The sequence below is a fragment of the Theropithecus gelada genome, chromosome 15, assembly GCF_003255815.1.
Source record: "Theropithecus gelada isolate Dixy chromosome 15, Tgel_1.0, whole genome shotgun sequence".
In the NCBI taxonomy this organism is placed as follows: domain Eukaryota; kingdom Metazoa; phylum Chordata; class Mammalia; order Primates; family Cercopithecidae; genus Theropithecus; species Theropithecus gelada.
The window spans coordinates 30,076,338-30,090,718 of record NC_037683.1 but is presented as its reverse complement, the minus strand read 5'-3'; the positions used below and the strand labels follow the sequence as shown (position 1 = coordinate 30,090,718).

General features: G+C 44.2%; 1 protein-coding gene across 13 annotated transcripts in view; it reads right to left on the bottom strand.

The window, feature by feature from the left end:
• LPAR1 (lysophosphatidic acid receptor 1) overlaps positions 1–14,169 on the bottom strand; it is a 171,444-nt gene extending 157,275 nt beyond the window's left edge. The window contains exons 1-2 of one of the 13 annotated variants that reach the window (XM_025359672.1): positions 13,558–13,767; positions 11,049–11,128 (exon numbers count right to left, since the gene is read on the bottom strand). The gene's annotated coding sequence lies outside the window, so the exon portion shown is untranslated. The other 12 variants (XM_025359673.1, XM_025359674.1, XM_025359676.1 and 9 more) reach the window with 12 other exon arrangements.
• Positions 14,170–14,381: the final 212 nt, after the last annotated feature.

The following is a 14,381-nucleotide window of genomic DNA, read 5'->3' as shown; positions in this document are numbered from 1 at the left end:
TCATTGTGGTTTTGATTTGTATTTCTCTAATGACCAGTGATGATGAGCTTTTTTTCATGTTTATTGGCTGCATAAATGTCTTCTTTTGAAAAGTGTCTGTTCATAACCTTCACCCACGTTTTGATGGAGTTCTTTTTTTCTTGTAAATTTGTTTAAGTTCCTTGTAGATTCTGGACATTAGCCTTTTGTCAGATGAATAGATTGAAAAAATTTTTTCCCACTCTGTAGGTTGCCTGCTCACTCTGATGATAGTTTCTTTTGCTGTGCAGAAGCTCTTTAGCTTAGTTAGATCCCACTTGTCAATTTTGACTTTGGTTGCAATTGCTTTTGGTGGCACACACATGCCTGTGTCCTGAATGGTATTGCCTGGGTTTTCTTTTAGGGTTTTTATGGTTTTAGTTCTACGTTTAAGTCTTTAATCCATCTTAATCTTTGTATAAGGTGTAAGGAAGGGGTCCAGTTTCACTTTTCTACATATGGCTAGCCAGTTTTCCCAACACCATTTATTAAATAGGAAATCCTTTCCCCATTGCTTGTTTTTGTCCAGTTTGTCAAAGATCAGATGGTTGTAGATGTGTCGTGTTATTTCTGAGGCCTCTGTTCTGTTCCATTGGTCTATATATCTGTTTTCATACCAGTAATAGCCTTGTAGTATAGTTTGAAGTCAGGTAGCGTGATGCCTCCAGCTTTGTTCTTTTTGCTTAGGACTGTCTTGGCTACACAGGCTCCTTTTTTAGCTCCACATGAAATTTGAAGTAGTTTTTTCTAATTCTGTGAAGAACGTCAATGGTGGCTTGATAGCAATAGCACTGAATCTATAAATTACTTTGGGCAGTATGGCCATTTTCATGATATTGATTCTTCCTATCCATGAGCATGGAATGTTTTTCCATTTGTCTGTGTCCTCTCTTGTTTCCTTGAGCACTGGCTTGTAGTTGTCCTTGAAGAGGTCCTTCACATCCCTTGTAAGTTGTATTCCTAAGTATTTTATTCTCTTGTAGCAATTGTGAATGGGAGTTCATTCATTATTTGGCTCTCTGTTCATCTATATTGGTGTATAGGAATGCTTGTGATTTTTGCACATTGATTTTGTATTCTGAGGCTTTGCTGAAGTAGCTTATCAGCTTAAGGAGATTTGGGGCTGAGACTATGGGGTTTTCTAAAAATACAATCATGTCATCTGCAAACAAACACAATTTGACTTCGTCTCTTCCTGTATGAATACCCTTTTTTTCTCTTGCCTGATTGCCCTGGCCAGAACTTCCAATACTTATGTTGAATAGGAGTGGTGAAAGAGGGCATGCTTGTCTTGTGCCAGTTTTCAAAGGGAGTGCTTCCAGCTTTTGCCCATTCAGTATGATATTGGCTGTGGGTTTGTCATAAATAGCTCTTATTATCTTATGTTCCATCAATACCTAGTTTATTGAGTGTTTTTAGCATGAAGGGGTGTTGAATTTTATCGAAGGCCTTTTCTGCATCTATTGAGATAATCATGTGGTTTTTGTCATTGGTTCTGTTTATGCAATGGATTACATTTATTGATTTGTATATGTTGAACCAGCTCTGCATCCCAGGGATGAAGCCAACTTGATTGTGGTGGATAAGCTTTTTAATGTGCTGCTGGATTCAGTTTGCCAGTATTTTATTGAGGATTTTCGCATCAATGTTCATCAGGGATATTGGCCTGAAATTTTCTTTTTTTGTTATGTCTCTGCCAGGTTTTAGCATCAGGATGATGCTGGCCTCATAAAATGAGCTAGGGAGGAGTCCCTCTTTTTCTATCATTTGGAATAGTTTCAGAAGGAATGATCTCAGCTCCTCTTTGTATCTCTAGTGAAATTCAGTTGTGAATCCATCTGGTCCTGGGCTTTTTTTTGGTTGGTAGGCTATTAAATACTGCCTCAATTTCAGAACTCTCCACCCCACATCAACAGGCCAGGTGTGGCATTCATGCCTGCAATCCCAACAGTTTGGGAAGTCAACGTGAGAGTTAGGGACTAGCCTGAGTAATAAAGCAAGACCCTGTCTCTACCCAAAAAATAAATAAATAAATAACCAAACATGGTGGCATGTGCTTGTAGTCCCAGCTACTCAGGAAGCTGAAGCAGGAGGATGGCTTGAGCCCAGGAGTTTGAGGCCACAGTGAGCTATGATTGAGCAACTGAACTCCAGCCTGGGTGACACAGCAAAACATGGTCTTTAAGAAACAAAACAAGAAAAATATTTTGGGTAAACAGCAGAAAACAAAAACAAAATTTTTTTTTAAGTCTTGTCCTCATCTAAGAAGTCAGAAGGAAAGTGCAATGGAGAAGAAAATATCAGGCAAGCTGGGTAGACAGGAAAGGTCACACAATTTTAAGTGCAGTGATAGAAGGCCTCAGTATGGAGTTGACCTTTGAGGTAAGACATGAAAATAATGAAAGCAGGCGTGTGGATATGTAGTAAAGAACGTCCTAGGCAGAAGGACACAGACCAGGAAACCACAGTCTACTGTGTGGATAAGCTCAAAAACAGAGATCATTTAGAGTAAGGATACAACTCTGGGTACATCAACACGGAAATATGGGCAGAGAAGCACAAGTCCTCAAAAAAAAAAAACAAAACAAAACAAAAAGAAGCAAGCAGAGATACAGAATGACTAAACATAATTAGGTGTATTTAATTAGTCACACACATTAAATAGTGTGACTAATAGGTAGCCATTAGAAGTTAAAAATGGAAGATTTTAATGGCCTGTGTACATACTTATGATACAAAGGAGAATGCTGTTAAATATTCTGTAAAAGTAAATTTTTTTTTTTTTTTTTTTTTTTAGGCAGAGTCTCACTCTGTCACCCAGGCTGGAGTGCAGTGGCACAAACTCAGCTCACTGCAACCTTCGCCTCCTGGGTTCAAGAGAGCACATACAGCTAATTTTTGTATTTTTGGTAGAGACAGGGTTTTATCATGTTGGCCAGGCTGGTCTTCAACTCCTGACCTCAAGTGATCTGCCCACTTTGGCCTCCCAAAGTGCTGGGATTACTAGCGTGAGCCACCATGCCTAGCAAGAAAGTCAATCTTAAGTGGTGGAGTTACACATGAATCCCCTGTACGTTCCAAATGTTTTAAAATGAGCATGTACTGTTTTTCCCTATTGAATTGAAATGAGTATAATTTAAAAGAATCATAATGGCTTAGAAAAAGGAAAACTAAGAATAAACTTATCTTTTTTCTATCTTGCATGCAAGAAGGCATGCCAATAAAATTATCTAAAGTGAAAATAAATTCTTAATTACAAAAAGACTTTTTTTTTTTAACCAAGTAAAGGACAAACTTGCACTGCATCCTACTTTTTAGTAGGCAACTAAAGCTTAAAATTATTTGATCAGCTTTTAAAACCTCTGTGACAAACCTTTATGAGTTTCTCAAAGTGTGGTCTTTAGGCTACTGAAATTTCCAAAGTTCTTCTGGAGGTTTATCTTTTATATGACAGCAATGTGACACTCACTGTCACTAGTCCTACAGTATATTAAAACTATATCTGCAAGGCTCGGCGCGCTGGCTCAAGCCTGTAATCCCAGCACTTTGGGAGGCCGATACAGGTGGATCACGAGGTCAGGAGATTGAGACCATCCTGGCTAACACAGTGAAACCCTGTCTCTACTAAAAAATACAAAAAAACTAGCCGGGCGAGGTGGCGGGCGCCTGTAGTCCCAGCTACTCGGGAGAATAGCGTAAACCCGGGAGGCAGAGCTTGCAGTGAGCTGAGATCCAGCCACTGCACTCCAGCTTGGGTGACAGAGCCAGACTCCATCTCAAAAAAAAAAAAAAAAAAAAAAAAAACAAAAAAAAACTATATCTACAATTTCCCCCAGACCTCGAATCACCACCTAATTATGGTAAGAAGTTTTTTCCAGATAACAATAGCTGGAATGGGCTGTTTCAGGGATTTTTTGTTCACCCCAATGGGATATTGTTGAAATTTGCACCATTTCCTTCCTATATCCCCAGGACCACCTATCAAGAGAAGCCATAGTAAATACTCAACAAATGCTTGATAACCCATAAAACTACTTTAATCTGCTAAAGAAAAATATTGAATTGAAATAAGTCTTGTCCTTGTGAAAATATATCACTCTTTTCACTCTACAAGTGCTCTCCATCTTATCACACACATTTCACTGGCATTTACTTCTACATTTAGCAATTATTCCCGAATACTGCCAACTGACTCCTCAGCTAAACTTCAAACTCAAATTGCCAGCTACCAGCTGAAAATCTCTGCCTGCGTGGTTTTAGACATGTCTAAAACTAACAAGCCTCACTGCAACAATTAGCATACTCTCATGTCCTGTCTGGTAATGGCATCAACATGCCCTTTTTTGTCCTCAGTAGTCTCCAGTACCCTTCTACCTCCACAACCTTTGAGACTGGTCCCACCACTTCCTGCCACAAACCGTCAATTCCAGGCACTCCTCCCCAAGCCTGTCACTCAATGGGTCTTACTCATTACTCTTCTTCATGGAATGAGCTCCACAGACCATCAAGGCTGGCATCCTGCTGCAAGTCATTTCCCCCCCTAAGGCTGACTTACCCTCTCCATCCTCACATACACAGAAAGCTCTTTGTTTGAACCTTGGTTTACCATATTCATCACCACCTACCTGATCTTAATGATTTGAGTCCATGTCACTCCATGTTCATGACCTACTCAAGAGTGGGGACCATACTTTCTTAAATTTTTTTGACTTTAGTGTCCTCAGGCCAAGCACGATGGCTTGCGCCTATAAACCCAGCACTCTGAGAGGCCGAGGCAGGTGGTTCACTTGAGGCCAGGAGTCCAAGACCAGCCTGGCCAACATGGCGAAACGCCATCTCTACCAAAAAATACAAAAAAAAATTAGCCAAGCATGGTGGCGCACATCTGTGGTCCCAGCTACTTGGAAGGCTGAGGCAAGAGAATTGCTTGAACCCAGGAGGCAGTGAGCCAAGATCATGCCATTGCACTCCAGCCTGGGCGATAAAGTGAGACTCTGCTTCAAAAAAAAAAAAAAAATTAGTGTCCTCAGCCAAACATAGAGGACACAGAAGTTCTCCAAGATCTCAGTTGCACAAAACTAAATTGACAGCGTCTCAAAGTGACCAGAGAACATATGGTGCTGAATCTGGAAAAGTCAGTCACCTTGCCTTAGCCTTTGAACCTTTACTTCTTTGTGCCTAGTCAGAAAGTAAAGCAAGTAGCTCTCTGTGGAACTACAATAAATAGTGGGCACAGAATGAATGCCTCATTTACTTGACAATAATCCTTCTCCCCACAATCCTAGTCCAAGAAGGCAAAGCATCCCCTTAACAAAAGGCAACTCTGTTTCATTTGCGTTATTCTCTTAGTAAGAACACACCATCCTTATCATCTGCTGATTACAGACTTCTAAGGCGGGGGTTCTCATTGAATACTCCTGCAATGAAACCTGCCTATAATTAATAACTCTATCTTCTCTGCTCCAGAAGTGGCTGATAGGCCTTTCATCCAGGACTTGTTTTCTACCTAACAAAAGTTTCACAGATGCCAAACGCATGCTCCAAAATGCCCCTCCTCCTGTTGTCTGAGACCCAGATGAAGCAGGGTCCTTGTGGCAATAATATTCTCTGCAATGCTTTTTGTCATCTTGGTTGTTGCACAGCTGGAAATAGTTTTCTTGTTCCCATTTACAATAGCCAGACATTCATTATCACTCTGACAAGAACTCTTGAGTGATGTCACGCTGCCCAAGTTCAAGAAGGGCCCATGCAGGCTCTTCCAGCTTCAAACTTCTCACTCTTCATGGCAGCCTCAAGTATAGCCGCTCTAAAGCAAAAGAAAAGGGGGGCAGGCACAGACAGATACACACACAAACATACATATGAGTATGTAAAAACATACCCACACTCATCCCACACACACATAAATATACATAAGTACTAATTTTTGTAGGTTTGTATAAGCAAAAGGACAACTATGGAAGGCTATGGAACAAACTGATATCAGATGTGTAAGGTTAAAGTGGCAGAGAGATTTTTTATGTTTACTTTAGACACATCTGTAGTGTTTGAATCGTTGCAAAAAAGAAATTTGTAAATGAATACAGCTACCTTCCTCTGGTTGGGATGCTTTCTATTGTGTTTACATCCCTGAGTGACTTGAAGATCATAAGTGAAATGCATTAGTGAAGCAAAGCACCATGATAGGGTGACTTCAAAATAAGTATTAGCCAGATGCGGTGGCTCACACCTGTCATCCCAACACTTTGGGAGGCCAAGGTGAGAGGATCCCTTGAGCCCAGGAGTTTGAGACTAGCCTGGGTAATGTAGTGAGAGCCCATTTCTTAAAAAAGAAAAAGAAAAAGAAAAAAATACCAGGCATAGTGGCACACACCTGCAGTCCTAGCCACTTGGAAGGCTGTAGTGGGAGAATAGTTTGAGCCCAGGAGGTCAAGGCTGCATGAGCCAGGATTATGCCATTGCACTCCAAGACCCTATCTTAAATAAATAAAAAATAAGTCTGACTTTCCACAGGCACTAGATTTAAATTATTCTACAAAGCAAACTATACACTGAGCAAAGAACCTCAAACACAAGTTGGGTTAAAAGTAAGAATAGAGAAAATGAGATGGAAGCAAGGCAGGGCTATAGATAAAACACAGCTATGTCTATCTCTAGACTTCAAAACAGATAAATCCTAGCAAAATATTTCAAGCATATAAAATGAAAATCAGATTACCAGGCTCTGTGGTCTCCTTCCCTCAGAGGGAAAGGCCAGCTCACCTCAAAGTATTGAGATTATCTTGCAGAAAATGTTCTTAAAATGGAAGAATAACAAGATACATATGCCTGAGTTTGAAGGCATTTTAAAAGAACTTCTCCTACTAATGTCATATGATAGAAGGTAAGTTCCATGACAGAAGGGGTCCATTCACATCTTGTTTCCTGCAGTGCTATCTTCCCAGTACAGGGTGGGTACAAATGTCTACTGAATATGGAAGAAAGAGTAATATAAAGGATTAAGGAACATGTAGTAAATGAAAACTAGAATTACCAACCAGATATCAGTTCTTATTCTTATTTTCCAGATGTAAAAAGACAGGCACTTTGACCTACCCAGGAGTAGCAAAACTGGAGATAGAAAGCCTCTTGATCCCTTTTTTACCTCTTCTAGGCTTGGTTTATCTCCCAGGGTCCTTCCAGATCCTAACCTTCCAGGAGCATTCCCTGACCTCCACCACCTCACCGCTAAGGGTCAAGTGCTTCGCTTGGTGCTCCCGCAAAGTTATCTCTCTCATAAAACTTGTTACATTGAATTGTAATTATCTGTTAATCGTGTGTAAGCTCCTCCTGGAGGGTGGGATTCCTGCCTTATTCACACTCACCCCTAGTAACTAGCACAAAGTCTGGTATATAGTAGGCAGTCAGTTAAGTGCTCCTGAGATGGGGGCTTAAAAAAACAAAACAAAAAAAAAAAAAAAAAAACATGTTTCCTCTGCCTCTGCCCCTGAACCATTTCTCCCTCCAAAGACCCAGGAATATCCTTCAATTAGGGCAGAATTTCAGAACCAGGGCAGTTAAAGGTTGGTCAAAGAGAACACCTAGACATAGGGGAAGAAAATTTAGTATAGCAGATCGACATAAAGTCTAATGTAGAGCATTGTTTAGACACATAAGGTAATGAATACAGGGAAACTTGCGATAAAGAAATGGTTCACAGTAGCAATCTCAGCATAGCAAATCCTAAACTCTGAGAAACATAGCACACGTAATGGCCATAATGAACAAAATTTCCTTCAACCAACAGTTGGAAATCCCACCCATGGCCAGGTATTAGTCAAAGTCTTTTGCTTTTAGAGAAAAAGGCTGGTTTTGAAAACATTTTCCTTTATTTTCATAATACAACAAACACAGCTTGCCCTGCCTCATGCAAGCTTATTGCATGTTTGTTTTAGCACTGGACTAAAGTTAAGGGTCTGCCCTGTCATTATATCACTTTTTTTAAACAGTAACACAAAAATAAAATAAATTATAACCTAAATCCATGAATGCAGTAAAATAGTTCTCTTTCATTTCTGGAAAAAAAATAATTAGAATTTTACATGGACTTCAGTGTTAAAGTTTCTATAGCACTGATTAGATGACAGGGACATGCAAGTATTAAGACAATTTTCTTTGGCCCAGTCCCACAAGTTAATAATACAACAACAACATTGCTTTGAAATCATACTAACCTGCTAAAAAATGCCAAGGAGTTTAAATAAAATCATCACCACCGCCACACCACCCCTCCACTTCCCCCACCAAAAGTGTGTCCTAAAATGAAGTGTACTAACCGTGGGCTTCTCCAGCTTAATTAACTTAATTTATTAAACATGCCAAACTCAAGTTCCCTTGCAGAAGATAAAACAAACTTCTGGGAAGATCATTCATTCAAATTGAATTCACAAGGTAATTGAAAGAAATTCGGCCAGCTTCTTTTTCTTTTTCTTTTTTTTTTTTTTTTTTTTTTAGTTTTTTGAGATGGAGTCTTACTCTGTCTGCCCAGGCTGGAGTGCAATGGCACAATTTTGGCTCACTGCAACCTCCACCTCCCGGGTTCAAGCAATTCTCCTGCCTCAGCCTCCTGAGTAGCTGGGATTACAGATGCCCAGCACCACACCCGGCTAATTTTTTGTATTTTTAGTAGACACAGGGTTTCACCATGTTGGCCAGGCTGGTCTCAAACTATTGATCTCAGGTGAGGTCCACCCGCCTCAGCCTCCAAAGTGCTGGGATTACAGGCGTTAGTCACTGTGCCCAGCCTCTTCTTTTTCCTGTCTGTCTCCTGGGTACCCTAGCATCTCCAGATTCAAGAGCAATTCAGAGACATCCAAGTCAGTTCCACCTCTGACATGCAACTGAAAACCGACGTATATCCTCCTGTGACACAGAGGTACTGGGGAGCACAGAGCTCCTGAATACCTCTCCCAAATGGATCCCACAGAGTGAAGATAATAAGTTAAATGCTTTAGCTCTAGGGATTTAAAATATATAGAAAGCAAGTTACTTCTACTGGAAGTTAAACTTAAAGAATTCTCATCGTTATGTCATCTCTCACTGCAGTACCCAGGGTGCTACTTGGTTTCCCCCTCTCTCTCCTTCCCTCTACCGCCTTGCCCTATCATTTACAGAGGCATTAATGCCAGTTTCAAACTAATAATAATTCTTTTTCTTCTGTGCTGCAAATACCCAACCACTGTGGTTAAATACCATGTATAACATAAACAGGGTCAAGAATGCCAGTTGCCAGAAGAGTCATGTTTAAATTAGCATTAACCAGCAAGCCCTTCCCTAAACAAAAAAGAGAGAGGGAAGAAAAAAAATGTTTTCTTGGACAGCTCTGTGCTTGCAGAATGACTTCAATTCCACATGTTCAAAAGGCTCCACAAGGTCCAGCTGTAACACAATAGCATCATTAACTTTTACTAAATTAAATTTCTCAAAAGTACAAAGCACTATCAATTTGCGGGGAGTGGGGAGGAAGAAACCACTTATTAGTTTATTCTACAACCTTTATATAATTTGAGTAAACTGGCAATAGTGTCTTAAAACCTAGCAGCCATAAGTTACACGGATTGTAGTGGAATAAAAGTCCAGTCCTCCGTCCATCATTGCACCCCTCACTCTGCCCCAGTATGTGTTATTCAGTGTCTTTCCACATCTTGAGGTTACGTAATACTTCCTCCTCGCCTCCCTATCCCCATGTAGCACAACTCCCCCACAATTTGTCCCTTTGTAACTTTCCAGCCTTCATCACCCCACACTCTCACTTCGTCTTCATTACCCCACCATTCGTCTTTTAAAAGATATGTTATTCTTCAAGTCACATTTATAAAGTCGTCCCCTGAATCAAAACGTAATTCTCCATTCCCTGGCATGACAAAGTTCTTGGACTCTACAGCCACCATCCAGCTACACAACATTGCATATACTATTCAATATAAACCGTGAGGCTTGCTGTGTCTTTCCCCCCTGCGTTGCAGTTCTTTCTGGAGCTTCCTTTTCACCATCCTTGCATCTACCACATGGAAGGAATTCAGTAACTGTTTGCTGAAATAAAATCGCCTCCTTTTCTCTCAACTTTCTAAGACATCCATAATAGTTTTCCCTAAGTTTTTTTTTCTTTTAAGAGACAGTCTCTCTCTGTCACCCAGGCTGTAGTGCAATGGCACAATCACAGCTCACTGCAGCCTTGAATCCTGGGCTGAAGCCATCCTCCCTCCTCCGCCTCCCAAGTAGCTGAGACTACACGCACATGCCACCATACCCAGCTAATGTATTTATTTTTTTGTAGAGACAGAGTCTCACTATGTTGCCCAGGCTGGTCTCAAATTCCTGGCTTCAAGTGATCCTCCTGCCTCAGCCTCCCAAACTGTTGGGATTACAGGCATGAGCCACCACACCTGGCCAAGGATATTTAAATAAGAGGGTAACATGACATGTAAAAATAAGAAACCAAACAGTAGTATGATGCTGACTTAAGGCCAGAGAAGACTATTAGACTTTAAACCAAGAGCTTATGTTTAAGTTTTTATTACATCACAGTTCGGCTTTTAAAATAAATAACGTTCCTCAAGGGTGTAGGCATATTGATACCAAAACATAAAAGAAAAGGAAGACAGGCCACACATCAAGCACAGACATTAAAATCTTGACCTCAAACTAAATTCTAAAAGTTCTGTTATCTGCTGAATACTTGGAGCTTCCCAGTGAAAATGATACAGTGTATTCTGCCCAGATTGCAACTTTCCATACTAAGCATTTGAAATTATTCTTGGCCCTAAATATCACTTACTTCAGACTGAATGTCACTGTGTATCAAAAACACTGAGCAAGTGAAATTTTTATTCTTTGAATGTTCCAGTAGGTCACTAATGGAATAGATTCAGTAAAACCTTGCAGAGTCTATACCGTATAATTTGAAACAACAACAACAAAAAAATCAAATTACTTTCTGGAAAGTATTAGCTTTGAACAAAAATAGAAGTTTCGAAAGGGCTGCCACTTACATTCTTACCTCTGTTATTTCTTTCCCATCACTCACAGGGAGAGTGCTGTGTGCCCACAGACCTGAGTAGGAGCTGTTTCCCTGAGAGACAATGATGCAAATGGGTCAAGTGATGCCTAGTAGAAGTCAGACAGCAAGAATCACCTTGACCTCACCTTAGTGCATTAGCTAAGCAAACTCACAAGCTTTAAGTAATAAAGGTAACAAGAGACTGATCTGAGGGGGGAAGTATTATTGATTCCCTTGAGGAAAAGAAAAAAAAAAAAAAAACAGAGGAAATGAGCTCCCAGCTCAAGGATTTTTCTCCTCCAGGCATCCTCTGTTGCTGGTTTTCTTCCATCTTCCTGGCTCTCTGGACCTCTCACTTCCCCCCTACCTTTTCCTACTGCTCTAACATAAAATAACCTCCCACTGGTTTCTAGCTATTTGGGAAGCTGGAAGGAACAGCAAGGATCACCAACCCCTTCCATTTTCCGGATGGGGAGACGGAGACCAGGAGCTGAGCTGACCCGACCGGCTGAGGTCGCGCCGCTAGGGGACGTGGTGTGCCTTGCGGGCTCGGATGATGACAACCCAGCCTTCCCTCCTCGCTCCTCGCCCGTGCCTTCCTGCCTCAAGCTACCTCCTTCTCTTGCCACTTGGTGTTTTTATCCTCAAATTAGACAAGTATCAAGAAAAAAATGCAACCTTAATATGCTTACAATGCTGATTATTATTCATAATTTTGCATTGGGGCAATTATACTCGCTCCTACTGGGATATGGAAATCAAGGGCAGAAACAACTAGGTGACATTCTACCTCCCTGTGTATTTTAATGCTATTTAGTTTGGTTCAATAACCATACCTTTAACATTCCCTCTTTTTCCTTGGACTCACTCTTCTATCTGGCAAGGGAATAACTTCTTTAAAAACTTCGCATTTTCCAAGCGCACAGTCTCCCCTTAACCAGAACTGCAGACTCTGAATCACAGACCTCTGGCTTACCAGTTATGCTTAGCTGAGCAAACACACTTATGCAAATACGTGAAAAACAAACTGTTAGAGCCTGAAGGAATAGAGGATTTCGCTGTGATCATTATTTACGTTTTCAATATTGATGTTTACCAATACCTATCTAACCCCATAGGAAACGACGCGTCCATAGTGAAACAAGTCAGCACCCACATTTATGAAAAAATCCACGGATTTCAACAAAAATGAAGAGGGGGGAGCAGAAGCGGAGAGCCACAACCTCAGGCCCCAGACAGCAGGCAGCAGCAAGTCCTGAATGCCTTCACTCGTAACATTTCAAAGGCCAAATGGCAGCAAAGAAAAACAAGAATAAACTTTAAATCCATTCACCACAAAGCAGTCCTACGCAAGCCAAAGGAGCCGTCGATTTCAAAACCATCAACTCAAAGCCAGGTCCCTCCCTTGCCTTACAACCTCCAGTTACTTGCTAAGCACGTTTGTTAGGCGGCTGGACAGAAACTTAGTTAAAAGTCCTCAGCCCGGTGTGAGGGGACAACCGAGTCGTCAGTGGGAAACGAGAGGTGTGGGAGCCCCAGTGGCGCAGGGACCCCTCGGAGGTGCACGTCCAGCAGGACGAGGTTTTGGGAGAATTTCGAGGGCCCCTCGTAAGCCCTCCCGCGCACCCACCCCGACCCAGGTAACCGGAGGCCACCTACGTGTCACTTGGGCGGGCCCCGGGGCGCACTGACCTGGAGCGAGACAGGATGGCCGGCGGCCCGGGCGGCTGCGGCAACTTCCCTCCCGAGGATCGGTCCGCCGCTGGGTGCGGGAGGTCCGGGGAGCCTCGCTTCCTGCAGGCCGGCTAGCAAGAACGCACGGCCACCCACCCGAGCCGCGGCCCAGCGCGCGCACTCACACTCTCTCTGGCACCCGCACGCGCGCCCCCAACCACAAAGCCCGTCCACAGCGGGACAGTGTGAGCCCAGCGCGCCGTGTGGCGAACGAGCCGTCGCCGCGGCCTCTGGCTTCGCGCCCAGGGGGCGCCGTCCCCACACGCCGCGCCTGCCCCTTTACCTGCGCTTGCCGCCGCCGCGCGTCCCGCTCCCGCCGCCCCCGGGTTGGCTTCAGGCCGCGCGCCCAGTCCCGGCGCCCCCGCCCCGCCGCCAGCCGAGCCCGTCCCTCCGCCCGCCCCTCGGCCGTCGCCCAGAGCGAGGCCGCCCCCTGCGCCCACCCCGCCGGGATCCCGTGCTCGGCCGGGCGGCGGGGAGGGCTCCGCGGCTCCGGGCCCTGGCCGCCCCAGATCCCGCCCGCGCTCAGCAGCGGAGCTGCAGACGGAGTCGCCACTCGGGGTGCTTCAGCCGCCGGTCGGCCCCTACGGCCCGGCTTTGGCGCGCTGGCAGGAGGAGGGGGCGCAGAGGGAGGGCCGGAGGAGCAGCGCCGACGCCAGCGTCCTCTCTTCCTCCGCCTTCCTTCTTTTCTGCTTGCTCCACGTAGCACAAGTCAGCAACTCCCGGGACCCCAGAGTCCGCCCTTCCCTCTCCCAAGCTGGACCCCTTACCTGGCGTGGCGCCCCCAGCGCCCCTGACTTCTGCGCCCCTTCCTCCATTCATTGGCTCGACAGCCCTCGCTGGCTGCAGGGCCGGGGCTAGGGGGTGGCCTTAGCCTCCCATTCATTATCTCAGCAGCCTCCCCCGCCCCGCCCCCGAGCCGACAGACCCGCAGCGGGAGACCCGTGGCAGCCAGCTCGGGTCCCACCCCCGCCCCTCCTGAGCTCACCCCAGCGCGGGACAGCTGGCAGAACTCCGGTGGACGCCCCGGCACGGCACGGGGCATTTTCACGTTGTCGCTCTCCTCTTGCCACTCGAAAAGCTCTGGAAAACATCGCGGGGCCCACAAACCCCCGAAATGTGGCCTCTCTTTCGTGGTTCATTTTCTAAACTTTCCAGAAGGCGCGAAGTTTCTCCCAGCGCCGCCCTACACTGGAGGCTGAAAAGAACGCAGAGGCGGCTTTGCTACTAGGAAGGTGCATACGTTTCTAGTTCTGATTTTTCACTTCACTGGATCTGTAAACCAAAGCAAGTGTGTCTGCTCCCCTAGTTCTCCATATCCATGATTATAAATTTCTCTTCCGCTTTCCCAGTGTAGCTTTGCAAGTGTAAACTATCAATTTTAGTGAGAGTAATTAAGGGCGGGGACTGCACACCTGGAGGTGTAGGTGGGCGCGGCGCGGGACTAAGGCCCAGGGATCATTCTCAGGAGAGTGGCAGCCACAGGGATTCGCCCAGGTCTTATAACAACACCCACTAGATGGGGTCTCCCTAGCCACGCCACCTCACCACACCCATCTCCCACTTCTGGCTTCCCAGGATTTCCGGAGTAATC